The sequence below is a fragment of the Dendropsophus ebraccatus genome, chromosome 6 (genome assembly GCF_027789765.1).
Source record: "Dendropsophus ebraccatus isolate aDenEbr1 chromosome 6, aDenEbr1.pat, whole genome shotgun sequence".
Lineage (NCBI taxonomy): Eukaryota > Metazoa > Chordata > Amphibia > Anura > Hylidae > Dendropsophus > Dendropsophus ebraccatus.
The window spans coordinates 133120556-133142653 of NC_091459.1; the positions used below are offsets into that span (position 1 = coordinate 133120556).

The 22098-nt window shown below is 41.9% G+C and overlaps 1 protein-coding gene across 1 annotated transcript in view; it reads right to left on the reverse strand.

Annotated features, from left to right (window-relative positions):
• The window catches only part of MYT1L (myelin transcription factor 1 like), a 361678-nt gene that overhangs the window by 219177 nt on the left and 120403 nt on the right, over nt 1–22098 (reverse strand). The window contains exon 3 of the mRNA XM_069974064.1: nt 3930–4049. The gene's annotated coding sequence lies outside the window, so the exon portion shown is untranslated. The remainder of the gene's footprint in view (nt 1–3929; nt 4050–22098) is intronic.

The window sequence follows — 22098 nt, forward strand, 5'->3', positions numbered from 1 at the left end:
CTGAATGCTGTGAATATTTATGAATATCATTTTTACACCGCTAGAGAAATCAGACAATGATTACAAAGACATGAAGAATATGTCAGATGCTATATGCTCATAGTACAGACAATGCAGTAACTAGGTACTGATGCATGAACAGAGCGGGAGCAGTGCAGTGTACGCATAGGGATCCTGTCTCTTCGGGGAGGCATACATGCTATAGAAATGTAAAGAAACCACCTATGTGGCTGCTATGGAGCCCCAGGAGAGATGGCATCCAATGGCATCCAACCTCTCCAGCCGCCAGGAGTCACATGCCCAGCTTTAGTGTTCAGAGAACGTTGCCGAACCCAAACAAATTGACACATCTGCTCAACCCTACTCACCACCCACAAAGGGTCTCCTGACTATTTAAGGTGATATTCCAAGAAATAAATGTATTGCCTACCCACAGAAGAGGTGATACGTATCCTTGGTGCAGCTGGTGGCAGTACACCAGTTGAACCCCAACAGATCACACGAACTGGGGTCCTACAAGTGAGCAAGTGAACATGCTATCTAAGGTACAGTACTTTTGAGGATAGCCAAGCAGTACAGGGAGTGAATGGTGCAGGTGCTGAGCCTGGACATTGCCAATTTATTTATTTGCAACACAAGCAAATTCCATTTATTCCCAGCAGCAGTCTCGGACTGGCCCACCAGAGGACTGGAGGATCCTCCGATGGGCCCCAGCTTTAGAACCTGCACTAACACTGACTGACATGTTGTTTCTCACTGGTGGGCAGCCGGCCCGTGCTCTCCGCTGTCTCCACATCCCGTCAGGTCCCGCGACATCACCCTGCAGCTGTCACGAACCTCCAGGCTGTGGTGAGTGAGTGGGGTGATCGGGTTGCGCGGGGCGGCCGCGCGCGACCCTATCACCCCAGCGCGTCCGGGCACTCATTACGGCCTGGAGGTCCGTGACAGCTGCAGGGTGACATCGCGGGACCTAACGGGATGTGGAGAGCGCGGGCGAAGGGACAGGGACTATGGCTGATAGGTTAGTTGGAAGGATCAAAGGCTATTAATATAGATGGGCAACTATCAATTACAGCTCCCTCCCATGGACCATCAGACAGGTACTGCTTTATACATTAAGAAAATGGGTCTTTTTTCTCAACTTAATTTGCATGTACTGCATGTCAATTTGCATTAGAGCCTTAATAAGACTTCTTGGGTTCCAAATTATTGCACAAAAAAGCACTAAGATCACATAGTTTTGCTAAAGGCACAACTAAAGGAGAAAAAATATAGCCTCATATTGCAATAGAGGTCTGACAAAGCAAGTAAGTAGAATCCTAAAACGTAACTTATCAACCCAAATTAAACATTCCACTGGATACAACAGAGAATTAGCATGTTATTATCTGAATGCCTTTTAACCTCTCATCCCCGCCTGACACTGTATTCTGTACATTGTTTTCTTATGATGACCTCATAAATTTGGTTTGGTGACATCATTTTCCACAAGTGACTTGGCCAGAAGACATAGCTTGAACTATACTCTTCTACAACACTGACTGTAAAACCTGCCCATAAAACAATAAATTAAGTTTGCATTTTACAGTATATTAATTTAATTAAATGCCTTCCATTTCCCCAGTCCCGGGCTGGAGGGCAATGATTTATTTGTGTTGTGAAATGACAAATGCATAAATGAGATTGATACTTCCATAGATTACTCAATTGGCTCTGCCCCTTCTTTTTACTAACTTATATAGACCGTATAAAAGAAGCAAAAGGGAAAGGAGCAACAAATAAGAGCAGGATCAGACTACAGGCAGAACTTGTTTTGTAGTCTGTTACCATGGAGACACATAGATCTGCATAAAAGCTGAGATTTCTAATCAAGTCCACAACACAAAGTGTAATAGTATTGGCACTACTAAACTGTTCAGTCACAATGTGGCAATGTGATCACTTATCTGGTCCTGGGACGCAGATGACTGAGCGATGAATGAATATTTGTTGGTGGTTGTTTAGGGGGGTCCCATACACGCTAGACTGACAGCCAAATCTGCTGCGAGCTGCGGGTTTGTGTGACAATAGTCTAAAGTTCAAGGTGTCAAACTCACGGCTTCCACCTGTTACAAAACTACGATTCCCATCATTCCTGGCTAGCCGAAGCATAAACTTTGACTGTCCTGATCGATAGATAGATAGATAGATAGAAGATAGATAGATAGAAGATAGATAGATAGATAGATAGGAAAGAGAGCAGTAGATGATGATATGGCACATGTCATAAAAAAGCACCTGATCGCCCTGAACCTACTAACACAGGAAAACCTTCATTATGCATTTACAGTAAGTCGTACGTCTGTGCCGCCAGTGACAGCGTTAATTACGTCTCTCTGCCGTCCTTGCGGCTTGCTGTGTTATTCATCTGTCTTTCCCTGTATTTTGGTATATTAAAGAGCTGCGTAGAACAAGTACAAAAGCCTTTACATGAGCCCACAAAGGAAGAACACTGCGCAAGTGACAAAAGAAGTTATGACTGAGCGACGTAAAAAGTAGAATATGTCAATCCTCCAGAGAAACGCTCCCCGGCAATGCATGAATTACTCACTCTATAAACATAGTCTGGGGAGGGGATGGAGGCTGTCAGTGGGTTCTGAAAAAATGATTTATATGGGTTTTCCCAGAAAACACTTTTCTGGCCTGTCAATCACTTATATCATAACAGTCACAATGTAAGATGACAGCTGGGACCCCCACCTCTTCTCATCTCACTAAAAAAAAATATGAAATTGCCATGTCAAAGTGTTAGCTAAAACTTCCTTTTATACTTTTCCACTTTTGCATCCTCATTGTGGCTGTCCCAATCAATCTCCACATCATCCCCCCATCATTCTCCTCATCATCCCCCCATCATTCTCCTCATCATCCCCCCATCATTCTCCCCAACATTCTCCTCATCATCCCCCCATCATTCTCCCCAACATTCTCCTCATCATTCCCCCATCATTCTCCCCAACATTCTCCTCATCATTCCCCCATGATTCTCCTTATAATTCTCCTCATCATTCTCCTTATAATTCTCCTTATCATTATCCTCATCTTTCACCTCATCATTCTCCTTAACATTCCTGCATCATTCTCCTCATCATTCTCCTTATTCTCCCCATCATTCTCCTCATCATTCTCCTTATTCTCCTCATCATTCTCCTTATTTTTCTTCTTATAATTCTTCCCATCATTCTCCTTATTCTCCCCATCATTCTCCTTATCATTCTCCCTATCATTCTCCTTATCATTCTCCCCATCATTCTGCACATCATTCTCCCCATCATTCTCCTTATAATTCTCCCCATCATTCTGCACATCATTCTCCCCATCATTCTCCTTATCATTCTCCTCATTATTCTCCTTATTCTTCTTCTTCTTATCATTCTCCAAATCATTCTCCTTATTTTTCTCCCTACCATTCTTCCATCATTCTCCCCAATATTCTCCTTATCATTTTCATCCATCATTCTGCTCATTATTCTCCCCAACATTCTCCTCATCATTCTCCTTATCCCCCCCCTTCCATTCTCCCATCATTCTCCTTATCCCCCCCTTCCATTCTCCCATCATTCTCCTTATCTCCCCCCTTCCATTCTCCCATCATTCTCTCCAACATTCTCCTCATTATTCTTCCTATCATTCCCCCCACCATTCCCCATAATTCTTTTTCTTTTCAAAATATAAAATTCTATAAATAATGTTTTCTACAAATATTATCAGAAAAAAACTTTTCAGTAATTATATGACTCTGTATTTGTATTGTAACTAAAGGCATTATGTACTTAAATGTGATGCTCCAAATCATAAAGCAATCTGTTTTATCGGCTTAAATAAAAAAGACGGCGCTGCTTATTCTACACAATAACTTTCAACCATTACAAGTGATTGTCAGGCAGTACCTGAGACGTCCTGATGGTGGTGTTATTCTTCTTGTGTTCCAGATTTCAGTTTCAGGAATGGGTCATGTAGGTGCTGAGTCCTGTTTCTTAATTTCTGCTATTCTAATTTCATTTCATTTTCTAGAAAGAAAGAGAATTCAATTAAATTCATTAAATATCTCATAGCATACATCTTCATGGAAATTATTGCTTTGTAGTGACGAGTTAAAGTCTCAGTGATCCACTTACAAAACTCTCTTTTTCTTATTAGCGTCAGTCATTAGATACAGCTTAAAGCGCTAGAAAAATGTATCCACTTTCTTTCACAGATAGCCCCACTCTTGTTCCCAGTTTATTCACTTCAATGGGACTGAGTTGCAAAACCTGCACCCAAACTGGAGAGAAGAGTGGTGCCGTCTCTGGAAGTAAGTGCCCATGTTGTTTTGGATGGTGGATAACCCCTTTAAATAACCTGAATATCTCACAAAATGCAGACTGTTTGTGTATATAGAGGACAGATGCCACTTAAAAAGGTCCTGTGATTACAGCAGCATAGGCACTGATTCTTTCTGCTACACATACTGTATGTTCTAGTGTGGAAATCATGGCTAGATTTGGTATTTCTTGTCTCAAAAAGAACTGGCCTATTTGTTCCTTGTTAGTTTTGATGCAATAAGTTAGTAGCAGCAACACTATTGAAAGAGTTACCCATGCAGATTAGTTAGAATTAACCCTTAGAGGACTGGGCCAATAAAAATTTTTTCGTTTTCGCTTTTTCCTCCTTGCCCTTAAAAAGCCATAGCAGTTGCATTTTTTCACCTAGAAACCCACATGAGCCCTTATTTTTTGCGCCACCAATTTAAAAAAAATATATGTTGCTTAAAATCGCTCTATTACCATGCTTATAGCCCTTTTATCCTTTGGTCTATGGGGCTGTCTGAGGTGTTATTTTTTGCACCAAGATGTGTTCTTTCTATAGGTACCTTGATTGCGCATATGCGTCTTTTTGATGGCTCTTTAATACACTTTTTCTGGATTTGATGCAACCAAAAATCTGCAATTTTGCACTTTGGAATTGTTTTGCGCTTACGCTGTTTACCGTGCTAGATCAGGAATATGATAAATTTATATTTTGGGCGATTACGCACATGGCGATACAAAACATGTTTAGGCTGCATAGATCAATAAGATAGGCTGCAGCCGAAAAGAATAGAATGCCAAGCCGGGATCAGCGCCATTACGGCGCAGACCCTGGCCGGTATGAGATGTGAGGATCGCTGCATTTAAAAAGCTTATTAGCGGGCACGGCGATCAGACCGTGCCCGCTAATAGCCGCAGTCCCGGGCTGCATAAAGCACCTAGGATTGCGGCGAGTCTCTGAACTCAGAGCCCCCTATTAACTCCCCTAGCGACGCCAGGGCGTACAAGTAAGCCCAGTGTAGTCTAGGGGTTAAAGGGGTACTCCAGCAAAAATTCTAATTAAATGGTTTCAGAAAGTTATACAGATTTGTAAAGTGAAGACTGGAGATTTTTAAAAAACAGATGTAAATTACAAATCTATGTAACTTTCTAAAACCAGTATATTTGTAAGAAAAATAATTTTTCTTTTTTTTCCCCTTACTATAGATACTATAGGCATATGCTCCAGTTTTTATTGCACTCATTTTCTTAAATTTCCCACTTTTTCATGATGTTAAGTGGTTAAAATTAAGAGAAAATGGCTTTTTACTTAATTTTTGACTTGAGCATCTCCCATTGCCCTTGATACAACCAGCACCATACAGAAGATGGGTCTTATGGCAGGCAATATGAACTGACAGCGGTGGCATGTTATTAAAGAGGAACCCCTACCCCCAATATACTGCAATCAGCGCTGATCTGCTCTCGATTGCAGGGCAATGCTCATGTGATCCCAATGACAATTAAGCTCATAACGCCATATATGCACCATATAGTTATTGTACAATCAAGTAAATTTTATAATATCCATTGAATTACATGCTTCTCAATTAAGTCATTGAGTTATTCCTCTGATAGTCCAATGAGGTCTATATTGTTATGTAATCTCATGTCCCAGACTGGTGTTACGCATGAAATGATTGGTCACGATATGTCACCTACCTCTGCCTATTATTATTTAGATGCTGAATACATGGTTAGTTTTTGATACTGGTCTGGGAACATTGGGGAAGATTTATCAGACATGGTGTAAAGTGAAACTGGCTCAGTTGCCCCTAGCAACCAATCAGATTCCACCTTTCATTTTCCAAAGAGTCTGTGAGAAATGAAAAGTGGAATCTGATTGGTCGCTAGGGGCAACTAGGCCAGTTTCACTTTACACCATGTTTGATAAATCTCCCTCATTGTTGTCAATTGTGATACTCTTAGGAATCTATTAGAGATGAGTTTAACCTGGCCGTGATGATCATGACTTAGCATCCCCCCCCCCCCCAAAAAAAAAAAAAAAAAAATCTTGGAAAAAGTACTCTCGTCTGCTCCCCAGACAACACCTTTAATAATGTTAGACACAGTTTTTGCCCTCTACACTATAGATGAGGTATCGACATAGTGGACTTTCTAAACAAAATAGCATAGGTCATTGTCAACAGTTCTCCTCTTACAGGATAACATCAGGAACCTCATTCATGGTGTTATGTACTCAAACAGGTGCAATGGTTTGGCAGCTCTTAGGGCCCTATTCCACCAGACGATTATCGTTCGCATAATCGTTAATGATTAACAATCGCAAATGACCGCTATTGCTAAAGACCTGAAAACGTTCACTCATTTCCATGGAACGATAATCGTTACTTATGAACGTATTTGCGATCGTTTTTTCTTCGCTATTTCTTCGCTATTGCGTTCGTATCTACTGCGAACGACCGAACGACGTCTTATTCAATGTGAACGATTTGCGAACGTTTTGCGAACGAGCAACGATAAAAATAGGTCCAGGTCTTATAAAGCGATCAACGATTTCTTGTTCGGTCGTAATCGTTAATTGCATTTCCAATATTATCCACTAAGGTGAGACATGCTCAGTTTTACTGTAATCTGCAGGAAGTATAAGCAATTGGTCTCCACTGAGCCTTTAAGAAAGGGTATTGTGGGACAGAGTGTTCAGAGAGAAAATGAGGAAATTATTGAATCCATGGGGAGAAGAACAGTACAGGGATGTAAGTTACTTTACTAAAAACAGCACATTTGTACTCCTTTACATATACAGTATGTATGTGGAATTCTTCTGATATAACCATATTTGCTTTATAATAAAACCCACCATATGGTGCAATGCCGTGGCAGCAGGGTTATTATTAACACTTGTGAAGCGTTATGCAAGGGGGCAAGTATGAGTTTGAGCTTGTGTATATAGACATAGATACATGCCACCTAATAAGGTCCTGTGATTACAGCAGCATAGGCACCGATTCTCAAGTATGAGCTTCACCTACCTTACAAGATCATGAGACATAGCAATCCCTTTAACTATCTCCATTATATATTAAAGAAGCAGTTCCCGAATTTATTTTATTGCCCCCCCCCCCCCCCCTCCGGTATGTATACTGGCACGTATACTTAGCACAGCTGATCAGGTTTCCCGTGGCGCCGTTCAAATCTGGCGCGCTCACTTCAGCTTCTGTAGTGATTCCTCTTCTCTGCCTTGTAATTGAACCCTGGAAGTCACGCGCTTCCATAGAGAATGCATTGAAGCGTGGGAGATCCGGCGTATAATCACAGGACAGAGAAGAAGTGTTGCAGCAGAGGTGGATGTGAGCGTGCGTTGGATTTGAACAAAGCCGTGCCGCGGGACACCCGTCAGCTGTGGTATACGTGGCAGCTCCTACTGGGCGGGGGGAGGGCAATAAAAAAATTTTGTGAACTGTTTCTTTAACCTAAAATCATTCTGGAATCTTCTGTACCATCTCTGATATCAGTCCTTCTATTAGGGTATGGGTATGGTATTTACTAGAGATGAGCGAACCAGGTTCGAGTCGATCCGAACCCGAACGATCGGCATTTGATTAGCTGGGGCTGCTGAACTTGGATAAAGCTCTAAGGTTGTCTGGAAAACATGGATACAGCCAATGACTATATCCATGTTTTCCACATAGCCTTAGGGCTTTATCCAACTTCGGCAGCCCCGGCTAATCAAATGCCGAAAGTTCGGGTTCGGATGGACTCGAGCATGCTCCAGGTTCGCTCATCTCTAGTCTTTACTCAACAATAGATTTTAGTAAAAGCCCATGTAGTTTTGTTGGAAATCTTCACCAACAAGGTCACAAGCTTGTCCTGTCACAAAGTCTATGTTATCGGTCTACCAGGCTGAGTGCAGTCAGATTCAAAAAACTTTGAGTAAAAATTCATCACTTCTAGAATCGCTCGATACTTTATAAGAATGAAATCACCAACAATATCCTGGAATGAATCCTGCCGGCACCAAACCGAAGAAAAGATCATCTGCGGGCAATTTAATGTCCGCCTTGCAAAAATGAATATTGGGAAACATAAAGGTGGATTGATTAGCTGCTTCAATGATTCCTTCTCATGAGGGGGATAAAATTTAAAGATGCTAATAAAATGCATCCATAGCAATAGCATAAGACGAGACTGAGGGCGGGTAAGGGCTCCTTTAAGGAAAACTCAGGAATTAAAAATATGTCATGCTCATGTCTTCAAATATATGTTTGCACATTTACCAACATGCTCTCCTTAATATATATATATATATATATATATATATATATATATATATATGTATATAACTTTGTGGTCAGAGCGGTACTACTGTAGACTATGGGAGCTGTGGAGTGTGAAATTATAGTCGAATGCGCTTCCGGCATCTGCTGATCTGTGTCGGCTATGTACAAGGAACAAAGGTCACGGGCATCAATGTTATTATTGTGCTAGACATCATGGGTAGCAGCGATTAGGGTTTGCTGGGACCATTCAGTTTATATGACGCATCGGAAGGATGTGGGTTAGTGTACTAACACTTAAACGGGTATTCCACTTAAACATAACTTTTCATATGTTGCTGCCCATGGTGAGACTAACAATTCCTTGTTATTATCTATTCAGTCTCCTTCCCCCATTTCAGAGCTGCTGCTTTCTGCTGAAGAAACAAAAATCCGTGTGTGAGTTTTCTCTCTGTTTCCTTCCCCCTCCCTTCCGTGATGGATGATCTAAACAAGTCCCTATCTACAACTGTGTAGCTTTTTTGTATGCTGGGAGGCATTACAAAGTTGCAGGTAGGGCCTTTTTTACATCTGCCGTCTCAGAAGGGAGGGGGGAGGAGGAGGTGACAGAGAAAGAGGTTCACACACAGAAAGCAGCAGCTAAGTAGAAAGCAGCAGCTCATAACTGGGGTAAGGAGACTAAATAGAAAATAACAAGTACGGAATGAATTGTTAGTCTAACCATGGGCAGCAATATATAAAAAATTATGCTTGAGAGGATTACCCCTTTAAGCTGGGTTCACACTACGTATATTTCAGTCAGTATTGTGGTCCTCATATTGCAACCAAAACCAGGAGTGGATTAAAAACACAGAAAGGATCTGTCCACACAATGTTGAAATTGAGTGGATGGCCGCCATATAACAGTAAATAACTTCCATTATTTCAATATAACAGCCGTTGTTTTAAAATAACAGCAAATATTTGCCATTAAATGGCGGCCATCCACTCAATTTCAACATTGTGTGAACAGATCCTTTCTGTGTTTTCAATCCACTCCTGGTTTTGGTTGCAATATGAGGACCACAATACTGACTGAAATATACGTAGTGTGAACCCGGCCTTAAGAAGGAAGTATATGTTAAAGAGGTAGCACAGGGAAATTATGGGATTTAGCCATGTTTGACACCATTCCACTTGTTACTTGGTGGAGTTGAAGGAGAGGGGCATTATCTATTGTCAATAGAGAACACTGGGATCTAGAGGGTCAGCTTTCTCATTGAGAACTTTAAAAGGTGCCACCTATGGTGCCACCTATGGGATGTATCATTCCTGTGAATTAATCTATAAGTGGTTGTCTGGGCAAGAACACAAACTTACCAACCTCCCCATGCTGGAATTATCTGTCCCTGCTGTTGCGCACTTCTGAGTTTCAGAATGAGACATCACTAGGTCTGCTTAGCCAGTCCTAGTCATTCTAAACACTGATTGGCTGAGCAGGTCTGTAACGCCACGCCCCTTAACCATGAAGCACCTTGAACCCCTTTAAGAAGCCTTAGAACATGACTGGGGATTATAGTACCCAAGAAATAATAATAAGTACAGAGCAGGGTGCTATCTGACTAGCAGAGAAGTCTTTGTCTGAGGGGTTTAGGCCTCTCTTTAATAAGAGCACCAAAGGGTTTGTTCTAATTTTCATTGTTCTTATGCCTTGCAGATCTCCGGGCTGACCTCGGCGTAGAATCTACTAGACACAATTTATTATGAATCCACATAGACAATTGAAATGACAACGGTTCAGCCATATCTGGCCTCTATAAAACCTAATGTAAGGTACAAATTTTGTCCAGTCAAGTTTTTTACAAAGATCAATAAAAAATGTGACACTTTTACTCTATGAGGGTATATACACAGGGTAATTCTAGCAGAAAACTCTGAGCGGAATCCGCTGCTCACTCCCCCGTGATCCCACTTGAAATTCCGCCCATCACATAAGCTCCATTATATGCTTGGGTGGATTCCGTCATGCGGAATTCTTTGGGACAGTGGTATCCGCCCAACCGTAGAATGGAGTCTATGGAGCCGGCGGAAAGGGAAGAGGGAGCGTGTGGGGGAGTTTCCCGCGAGAACTACTCTGTGTGCAAATACCCTTAATGTGTATATTTACACTGAGGAATAGGCAAGGAATTTCAAGCTGAATCCGCTCTTAATTTTATGCTTATTCTGCTTTAAATTTCGCCTGTAAAATATGTTAAGAGCAATGTCCCATTGTTATTCACACGGCCCAATTTACGTGCACAATGTTCCGCCGTAGGTCCGCTTTCCACCCAAAGAAATGACATGGGAGGATTCTGCTAGAGAAATCCCATAGAAGTCATTGGGGCTTTGAATTTCAGATTTTCTCTTGAATTCCACGCTTTGGGTAGGTTCACACTATAGAACCCGAGCTGAGAATTTCTGTTGGATTCCGTAGCTCATACCTCCGCCTCTCCGTCCGTGCCATAGACACCATTCTATGCACGGGCAGATTCCGCATTCTGCCAAAAGAAATGACATGTCAATTCTTTTGGCAGATAGCGGAATCGGGTCGCCCATAGAATGGTGTCTATGGCGCTGGTGGAAAGGGGAACGGCCCTGAACGACTACCAGCTATGGAATCCGTCGGAAATTCTTTGTTTGGGCTCAGTAGTGTGAACCTACCCCAATTTCGCAAGAGCTGAAGAAGAGGAAATTAAAAGCACAAAGCTTTCCTCTTCAATTCCTCACCTATTCTTCAGTGTGAACATACCCTAAGAGGTTTTTATGGGACCTCTGAGGATGTGTCTACTGTGGGATCATCGTTGTATATAAAAAGCAAAATATGAACCACATGTTTATCCCTATTTCTGATGACTCAAGCTCCGTTTTTGCATTTGACGACGTTACTTTTCATTGACTGTCAGATGCGTCCTATAATGCAAAGCCCTTGACCTACGTTGTACTAAGAATAGCTTCAGAGCAGACAAAATCACAGGAACCGGGGGACGGACTGGAGGAAATTCATCACTGCTGCCTGTTGTTTCGGCTGCTGCTGAATTTTCAATGTAAAATATCCATATTTTATTACCGGGGAGATTGTGCGGCCGTATTTGAGAATCTCCTTTCCTAGTCGTAAGCTGTGAGAATGGAAAAGTCTTCTTTCTTGCAATCCTTTGATCCATCTCATGTCATCTCTACCTGAGCAAGGTCACTTAAAGAACAGCTCATCCTTTCCAGCCAAAGGTTATTTATGTGTGTCACTTTAATGAGGATATTATTGCAGCATCTTTTGGCCAACTAATCCCCAGGTAATCCAAGGAATCACCAGCTGCATATATTAGATGCAGCCGGAGTGTTATCTATCTATGTCAGAGGCTCAGAAGAATATAGTGGCTTACAATTATTTGTCCTTTACGTGGGTCACAGGAAAGACAGTCAGGTTACTACGCTCTTACAGGCAAGATTGATAGAGGGGGCGATTATTAGGACCCACATGGGAAATGAAAACTCAATGAAACAAACAATAAAGGTTCCTTCTGTTAGATTTTTTTCTTTTGTTTTTATTTATTTTATATATGGAAAGACGTCAAATGCTTCCTTTAAATTTTTTTTTACGTATATAATCGTTTTCCCTTGGAAAATCGAAGGAAAGGTTCATTTTTTTTTACATAGTAATATTAAACCTGTAAAGGTTTTTGCAAAAAATTTCTAAATTGGCCTTATTTACTAACAATGCGTCAATTTTAAGATGTTATTAGGGATGGTCCGAACCTACCGAGGTTCGGGTTCGTATGAACCCGAACGCTCGGCAGCAGATTCCCGCTGTCTGCCCGCTCCGTGGAGCGGGTGGATACAGCGGGAGGAATGCCTGGAAAACTGGGATACAGCCTATGGCTATGGCTGTATCCCAGTTTTCCAGGCGGTCCTCCCACTGAATCCACCCCCTCCACGAAGGGGGTATACAGCGGGAATCATTACCAATCATTACACCACACTAGAAGTCGCTGGTTTTTAGAATAGAAAAAAAAATATTGTTTATTTGGTAAATCTGTCATTTGTGGCGGGTTTTAATGGACACACCCATGGCATGCCCACTTGGCGGGTGTCACGGCCGCGGCAGCGTCCCGTGCTCCGGGCCAGCGCCGCGACCTCTCCATGCAGCTGCCGGGGGCCATGTGCAGGGACCCGGCAGCTGCTACGAGTTCGGCCCCGGGGGGCGCCTTACCTCGCCCCGCTCCTGTCACCCGCTGTGCCGGCCGGCGCGCGCGTCCCCGCCTCCTAGGGCGAGCGCGCGCCGGCTGTCTCAGATTTAAAGGACCAGTCCGCCCCTAATTGGAAGTTGCACTAATCACTTCCTATAAATTCAAGCCCTGCCCCACTACAGGTGTTGGAGTTTCTACATGCTTCCTATAGCGTTTGGCCCAGCTCCCTGTTGTTCCTGATTCCTGTCCGCTACCTGGTCCCTAGTCCTTGTTCCTGGTTCCTGCTCCTCTGTTACACTATTGCTCCTGTGTTCAGCCTGTCACCTGCAGTTACGCCTACAGACCTCTGCCAGCACCATCTCCTGCCTACTGCTCCTGCCACGCCTCGCCTGCCGTCACTAGCAACCAAGCCAGGGGTAGCGACCTGGGGGTCGCCTGCTGCAGCAAGTCCATCCCGCCTTGCGGCGGGCTCTGGTGAAAACCAGCTGCCCCTTAGATTCCGCTCCCTGGTGAGGTTAGTGCTATCGCTAGTGATGGTCCAGTGGATCCACTACTCCAGGCGTTACAGCGGGTTCTCAAAAATGATGGGTTTGTCTGGTTTTTGTGTTGCACACCTTTAGTAAATGTGTCGGTCCACTTTAAGAGGACAAAACTCCCAAAATTTGTTGCGGTAAATCAGCCCCATGGTGTTTTTGTCGGCACCATACCCACATGATGTTTTTAGGTGCAGCAATTTGTCGGGCATTTTGGAGTTTCCGTGGCTATTGTCAGTTTTGCTAAATAGCAGCATGCTCAGAATTTGCTTCTATGGTGGAAAAACCTTTTAAAAATGCCATTTTTATAAGCATATTATTCTTTTTTACTGACAGTTTTTTTCAAGTCACATGGTAAGAGAATCACATGACTTATAAAGGAACAACACAGGGAATAAAGCAGTAGAGGGGAAAAAGGCCGATAATTAAAATAGCTAAAATGAATGCAAAAAAATCTGTAAAAATTACTAGCAGTTTTTAAGGATATTTTTTTAATAATGGTACTTTAAAAACAAACAGGAAAGCATACTCAACTTCCCCAATCCCTTATAGATACTTTTGCTGCTTTTTTTTGCTGGTCCCTCCTTCACTGCAGGTAATGTCCACTCATCCAGTGGCGAGCTGCCTCAGCCAATGATTTCCTGCAGGGTCAGGAGGTCGGAGGAAGTGGGAGCTGGAGAGACCATCTGCGGTTGGGAGCTACATCTGGCTGTGGAGGATAAGGGCAGGTGAGTATGCCGATGAGCCGCTAATTCCTCCCTGTGGTTGAAAGTTTGGATATCCATAGCTGTGAACATGCCGAGACTGTTATGTGCTTGACCTCTATTCTAATTCAATAGAGGTCGCACGCATTACGGGCAGGGCGTGTTGTAGGCTTCGATACCCAAACATCTGACCACAGAGAGGAATTGACAGGTAAGAGGATTTGCTGACAGGTACACTGACTAAATTAACCTAAAAGGCCTCTATAATTTTATTTTGTACTAACCACATGAGTACGCCATTTTTCATTTTCTTTTCTCCTTATCTGTAAGGCCTTATTCACACGTTCCGTAAATTTATCAGTAATCCACAATTAAGAATAAATTTAGGACACATTGATCTCTATTGTGCTATTCATGCTGACCGTAGTTTTACAGATCTGCAATCCAAGGTGGGGCCATAATTGAGGCACAGATTCACTCATAGAAGTCGATGGGGGGCTTCCATAATTTTGGCAGATTCATATTTTTTACAGAATAAACGTTCGCAACATCTACAAAAAATACAGATCAGCTTAACGTAATTTAACTATTTGCAGATTTGCAAAAAATACAGATTGAAGATGTGGATTGCAGGTGACGATTGCGGAAAAATTACTATAGCGAATGAGACCATACTGTATATTTTTCCATGTACAGAGCTATATGAGGGTTTGCTTCTTTATTTTTTATTATTGTTTGGGTGTTTGTTTTTACACATAGTACTTTAGTACTTTGTAATGAAACCACAATTGTTTTCAAATTTTACCATAAAATTTTAAGTGAAACAAAAATGTTTGGTGACACTGGACTCAAAAAATGCAATATTGCAAATTTTGGAGGGCTCATTTTTATGCTATTCACCATCACCAAAAATGGCATGTTGTGATTATCCTACATGTCCCTGTTACTGTCATATTCAAAGTTTTTGTTATGTTTTAAAATAAAATAAAAAAAATTGTCTTTTTTAATCACCACAATCTGACCTGTGTGTTTTTTTTTCTTTCTACAGAGTTTTAAGTGGCTAATTTTTTGCGCCACAATCTATAACTTTTATTGGTGCCAGTATAGGGTAGATTGGACACATTTGGTTTATTTGGATACTTTTGCATTCTTTTCTTGAATGTGATGTGACTAGTAGAGAATAGCAAATTTTGTGCCATAAGCTGTTTCCATGTTTTCCTGGACTCCCTAGGGCTGCATCCAACATCTTCAGCCACCGCTAAACAAATGCAGGGCGTTCATGCTCGAGATACGCTCATCTCTAGGGACTATCTATTCTGGCACTTCTGGTTTTGTTATTTTCTGTTATTATTTTTTTTTTTTTTGGGGGGGGGGGGGGGAGTTAGACTTTTTTTTTTAATAAATGTTTTATAATTTAAAAACCTATTTTTGTTTTTATTACATTTAGTTTTCCTGGGCGATGTATAATAAACTATATTTCACTGTACAGTACAGTCTACTATAGTAGACTACATGCTAGACTAGCAGATTTCACATAATATCCTTTGAGAAGGCCTACAGATATCATGGTAACTAGAGATGAGCGAATAGTGAAATATTCGATAATTCGAAATTCAATTCGAATAGCTCCCGATATTCGCATATTCGAACGAATATCGAATCCCATTATAGTCTATGGGAGAAAAATACTTAGGACCTGGAAATCAATATTCAACAACTAGGAGGTCACCAAGTGCCCAATGACACCTCAGGAAATGATGCCAACACCTCTGGATGCATATAGGACAGCAGGGGAAGCATGCCTGGCTGCATCTAACACAAGTGATGAGCGAACATCCCGCAATCACAGTATACAGCTGTATACCGGATATATAATAGTTTTTCACAATAATAAAATGAAAGATCAGTTCAACTCCTTTACAGGACGCAGACTGCGCAAATCAGTAGTAGCAAGATAATATTATCCCGCAATAACAGTATACAGCTGTATACACTATCAGTAGATGTCTGAACACACTGCCTGTCTCACAACAGCTTCTTAATCTTTGCTTTCTATACTTTAAGCCCTAACAAGGGCTTTTGGGGGTCCCTTCCTACCTAACTTCACCTAAAAGCTTTCTCTCCCTGGTATACAGTCTCTCCCTCTCTAGCTCCAACTAGCAAGTGACAAGTATCTGAAGTCACTATTCTTATATTCAGGAGGTGACATAGTTTAGCCAGCCAATGACAGTTAGAGTTTTTTTTTTTTTTTTTAGTCCTGCCTATTCCTAGTGCATGTCCCTCCCCCCTGCATGTTTATTGGCTGGGAAAAAAAGGTGCCAGGGGATGGGGGAAGGCGAATAGAATTTTTACTGCGTTATCGTTCGAATTATTGAATAGCACAAATAGCATACTATTCAATCGAATACTATATGCTCATCACTAATGGTAACTGATTAGCACCTCAGTATTGCATTGTGGGGGTACTGATGAAAGCTCTGACAGGACAGGCACCACTAAGATAACCATCTAGATGCCGCAACTGCAACATGTAAAGGGTTATCTACTACAATCAATACTCACCGCACAGGAAACAGGATCGGACTGAGCCCAACCCATATTCCCCAACCTGCAATTTTTAAGGAAGGGGTTAAATCGGTTGTCTAGTTTGTAATAATTATCCAGCACTACAAAAACATGGCCACTTTTCCCCCTACTGTTGTCTCCAGTTCAGGTGTGGTTTGCAGTTAAGCCCCATTTACTTCAAAGGAACTGAGTTTCAACACCCCACCCAAACTTTTAAAGGGGACTGGGTAATACTTACCCCCTATTTCCCATTTGGTGGCGCTGTGGGCAAGGTTTTCCTACAAATCACAGCTCATTTCCATTAAAAGACAAACCCATCTGTAGCATTTCTTGGGAGTCATCTGAAAATGGATCCACCATGACGATCAAGAATGACCACTACGACACTAACGTAAACAGAGCCTGAAAATAACTACAGATTTTTTTTTTTCTCTTTTCCAAATAACTACTCTCCCGGAGTCATAGAGACCTAGTAGTGCAATGAAGTATGATAAAGTTGGTACTATGGATAGAATACATGGTAGACGTCTCACTCCCGATGACAAGTTTAGCTCCGACGTGATCAATAATTCACACAGTTACTTCTTTCCAGATGTCAATTTAAAATTAATGAGGAAAAGAAGCGTCTTACATTAAGCCGGGGACGGGAAGCATTTTCTTGTAGGTAAAGGGAGGACTGAAAGCCATCTCTGGTTCATCTTATGTTTCTAACATTTAGGATACATATTAAATAAGGTGGTATGTTATAATGTAATCATAAGGCGTAATAACTCCTACAACTTCCATGATGAGAGCAGGAAATAACATGTCTACAGTACGGAATGTGTACGGCTCTGGACTGACAGGTATTGATGAGCTGGGAATCCGTCCTATAGGGATTATGTTAGTTGTTAGGACACTGGGTAGTATATATGTTATACCAAGGTTACTATACATGCCTTAAAGGGGGTTACTGAAACTATAATATTGATGGGGTGTCCTAAGGGTAGGCCATCAATAATTGATCTATTGTAGGTGCTAGTCTTGGCATCTCTATCGATCATTTCTCTGCTACATTTCTTTCATTATGTACTCAGGCATAGCACCATACATAAGTTGTGGTCATGTCTGGTACTGCAGTTCAGTCTAATTCCAGCTGCAGTACCAGATACATCTGCTTGCATATACCATCCTTTATCTCTGTATTTAATTAAAGGGATGTGGCGCTCACTGCGAAATCCTTTAAAAGGGTTATTCTCATCTAGCTAATATAGTTATACTTGTAGGACTCATCAAATTAAATACTTTTGCAAAAACATTCCTTTAGCGAACTTGTCTTCTCTTTCCATCCCATTGTTGACAGCTCATTGTCTAGGTTACCGACCACCACTCTGTTCTAAAAGCAGTGATCTGGCAGGTGTATATACAGTATAGCTATATTGTAGATGTATAGGGATATTGGGGGAGATTTATCAAACATGGAGTAAAGTAGAATTGTCTTAGTTGCCCCTAGCAACCAATCAGATTCCACCTTTCATTCCTCACAGACTCTTTGGAAAATAAAAGGTGGTATCTGATTGGTTGCTAGGGGCAACTCAGCCATGTACACATGAGTCAGACCACTGCTTTTAGAGCAGAGTGGTGGTCGGTAACCTTGAAAATGAACAATTTGACACTAATAAGTGTTTTAAGTTAAAATACCCCTTTATAAAATCTGCTGCCGACATCTATATATAGTGTGTGTATATATTTCTTTCTAGATGTTTACGGAAAGGGATATGATAGCATGGCAATAACCGGGTTCTCTTAGAGGTTAGGTTACCTCCCAGACTCACCAGGGACTGACGCTAACTCTACATAGAGTGCATGCCCTTGTCTCTGCCAGTCATTGCTGCATGCGGGCATGGAATCAATGGATGATGATCGTGAGATGATCGTCCCCGGGTGCAACTGAAATTACGTTTGACATAGAGAAACAGCTGATATGTGTCACAGTTAGAGAATGCTGGGAATGCAGTCACCGAACCAGGCAAACATTTACTGTATAGATAGATTATATTGCTATTATTACTATCCTCTATATGTGTTACTAGTATGATTCCATACCCAGAGTTACAGCAGCAGTGTGTGGTATTGGTATAGGACTGTTCTTTTCAAAGGGTGCGCTGTGTGGCAGTATTATTTTCAGTGCGGTATATGGCGGTGTAACCTAATAGAGGGTGCAGTATTTGACACTTTAATTAGGTCGCTTTAGTTTTAAACTAGGGTGGAAGTACATTGCGAAAGTAAGATGCCAACGACACGGGCAGCGAAATCTGCAAAGTCGTGACGGGGAAAAGTCAGCGTGGCAGCGAAAGGTGAATGGAGAGGAAACAGAATAGAAAAATGAGTCACCTGTGAGTCACTAAATGTCATTGTTTGTTTTCCTACTGTGTTGTGTCAGTGCTGTGCTTACTTGTAAGGTCTAGAGCCAGATGAAGTGTGGTGCCAGTCTGACATACCCTTACTGATGTCCGGGTCATGCTAAAAGCTGTAGTTTTACATGGTGCACACTTATATTGCAGAGATTAACTGGACTTTAAAATTAAAGGGGAACTATCAGCAGGTTAGACGAATCTTACCTCCTGATAGTGGGCACATGGTGCTGAATAGGTATGGTATGGTAATGATTCCCGCTGTCTGCCCGCTCCGTGCAGCGGGAGGATCCAGCAGGAGGACCGCCTGGAAAACTGGGATACAGCCATAGCCATAGGCTGTATCCCAGTTTTCCAGGCGGTCCTCCCTCTGTATCCGCTCTCTGCACAGAGCGGGCAGACAGCGGGAATCCGATGCCGAGCGTTCGGGTTTATCGGAACCCGAACCTCGGCAGGTTCGGACCATCCCTAGTGCTGAGGATGAAGGTATGTGTCTTACCTTTATCCTCAGCACCGTTCCTGTGTGGTTAGTTGTGTCTGGTAAGCTGTTGGGAGCACTGGGGGTGGGGCTACCACCCCTGCCAGCGCCAATCCGGTTCAGCCCCTTCATTCATAATCACTAGAGGGGGTGGGCCGTTGCCATAGCCTTACCCCCATCATTTTCAATAGAGGTGACCAGCTGGGGGCAGATTGTTGCAAGGGTGGGGGATGGGAGGGGTGATCATTACTCGGAGGGGAGGTATCCACGCCCCCTAGTGCTACTAACGGCTTACTGGGCACAAATAATAGCACAGGAATGGCGCAGTACCCTGTGCACACTAGGGAGCTATCAGCCGGTGAGATTCATCTATCCTGCTGATAGTTCCCCTTTAATCAACCTTGGCTCTAGTGAAGTATAACTATGATTTTTTTTTATATAATATTAGAAGTTATGGGAAATAGATTACATGGGATAGAACGTTATCCATTGATTATTGATTATCTGATTGCCATTTTTAAGTCGGGAAGGAATTTTTCTCCCCGTGATGGGGAAATTGGCATCAGCCTCATATGGGTTTTTGCATTCCTCTGGATCAACATAGTAGGTTGAACTTGATGGACTCTTTTTTCAACCTTATAAACTATGTAACTATGTAACTACAGTATACTGGACTTGGTTTTGATACTATATAATAAGCCGAGCTCTGGTACTGTACAAATGACACAAGCGTTGTTCTGAGGCAGCAATCGTTATGAGATAGCATGGTGGCTCATTGGTTAGCAATAAGGTTGATCAAACATGTTCAGTCGAGCATAGACCTCGATTAAGCATCAGGGTGCTTGATCGAGCTTGATAATTGACCAAGCACCTTGTGGTGCTTGGATGCTTGGGTAAAGGTGGCCAAATGGCCGAACACATTCAATAACTGACGACTGAAAGATCAATTGTTGACATACCGTGTGTCAACAATACCGTTTGAGTTCTGTGTCTTGCAGAAACCTATCACATTTTTTCTTTCAATTTTTTCCATATTTTGTTTAAACATCCCTTCAAGGGAAAAAATATATAAAAATTAGAACAAAAAAAATGAAATAGGGTAACCAGGCACCCACTACTCTGCCGAGCATGGAGCACCTGGTTAAATCATCGTGTCCCCCATTGATTTGAATGGGGCTTTATACTCGAATCGAAGGATCGAAGTAACTCAAGTAACAAGCGCTCGCTCAACACTAGCTAGCACTGTTGTCTTGGAGCTGGAGTCCTGGGTTGAAAGGCCAACACTTGCTCAGAGATGGTATGTTCTCCTCAGGATACTCTAGTTTGCTCCCACTCTCTAAAACATACAGCTGAATTTGTTGATTGTGAATCCCATTGGGACAAAGTATAAGGCTATGTAGAGCGCTGCGGAATATATATAAGGAAATATTATTATAAAAGTTACTGATCCTCTATTTATGTTATGAACTTGGTATTAGAACTTTATTGTATGTTATGAGAGTGGTGCTGGTGCTCCTATTATATTCTGAGCTTGTTTGTGTTGTTGTATGTATTTTATGCACTTTATATTTATACTTTATGAGCTTATTCACGGCATGTGATTGGTTCTGGTGCTGTATTTGTGTTATAATATTGATTTTGGTACAAAATTCATGTTATGTGCTTGGTTTGGGTCAGATCTTTTTGTTGGAAGGTTTGTTCTGGCACCGTATCTATGGATTAGGCTTGGTTCTGACACTGTATCTGCACACTGATCAATATATTTTTGCATTTAGGAGGGTGAGAAAATAGGCTTGAAGAATTTCCATGTCATGGCACATCCCCCGATCTCACAGTAAGTAAAGGGGCTGTAAATACTGATGAATGTACATACAGTATAAGTAATAAATGGGTAATGTAGTGAATCTAGTGCCTAATTGTATTTATTAGGGATGAGCGCAACTTGAACATGCTTGAGTCCAATGGTTTGGCATTGGTGGCTGAAAAAGTTGGTTGCAGCCCTAGGGAGTCCTGGAAAACATGAATACAGTCTATGGCCCTATCCATAGTAACATAGTTAATAAGGTTGAAAAAAAGACAAGAGTCCAATCTACAAAACCCACTGCGTTGATCCAGAGGAAGGCAAAAATGCACACTGGGCAGAAACCAACCGCCTCGCCACAGGGAGAAAAACTACCCCCCATCCCCAGAGTATCCATGTTTTCCAGGACTCCCAAGGGCTGCATCCAACTTCTTCAGCTACCGGTAATCAAATGCCGCATGACCGGACTCAAACATGCTTGAGTTGCCCTCATGTCTAGTAATTATACTAGTGTACCAAATCAGGATGCTCCAAGCAGGGAGCCCTTTATTAAACATTTGGATCCCACCCCGGTGTTTTGCTCAAGTATAACTGATATATTTTTGATACCGTGCAAGATATAATGTTTTCCAATGTAAATTAAGACATCCTTATTATTTTTTTTTTCTCTCCTTTATAAAATCGTGCCAGATCTTCAGGTTTACATCACTTTGCCTGTGTAATTGGCAGAGCTGTGAAAACAATTTGTGAATGTGAAAACTGCATATTAAAATATAGGTTACTCAGGGAAAAAAAATAAAAAATCTAAATCTGTTTAGTA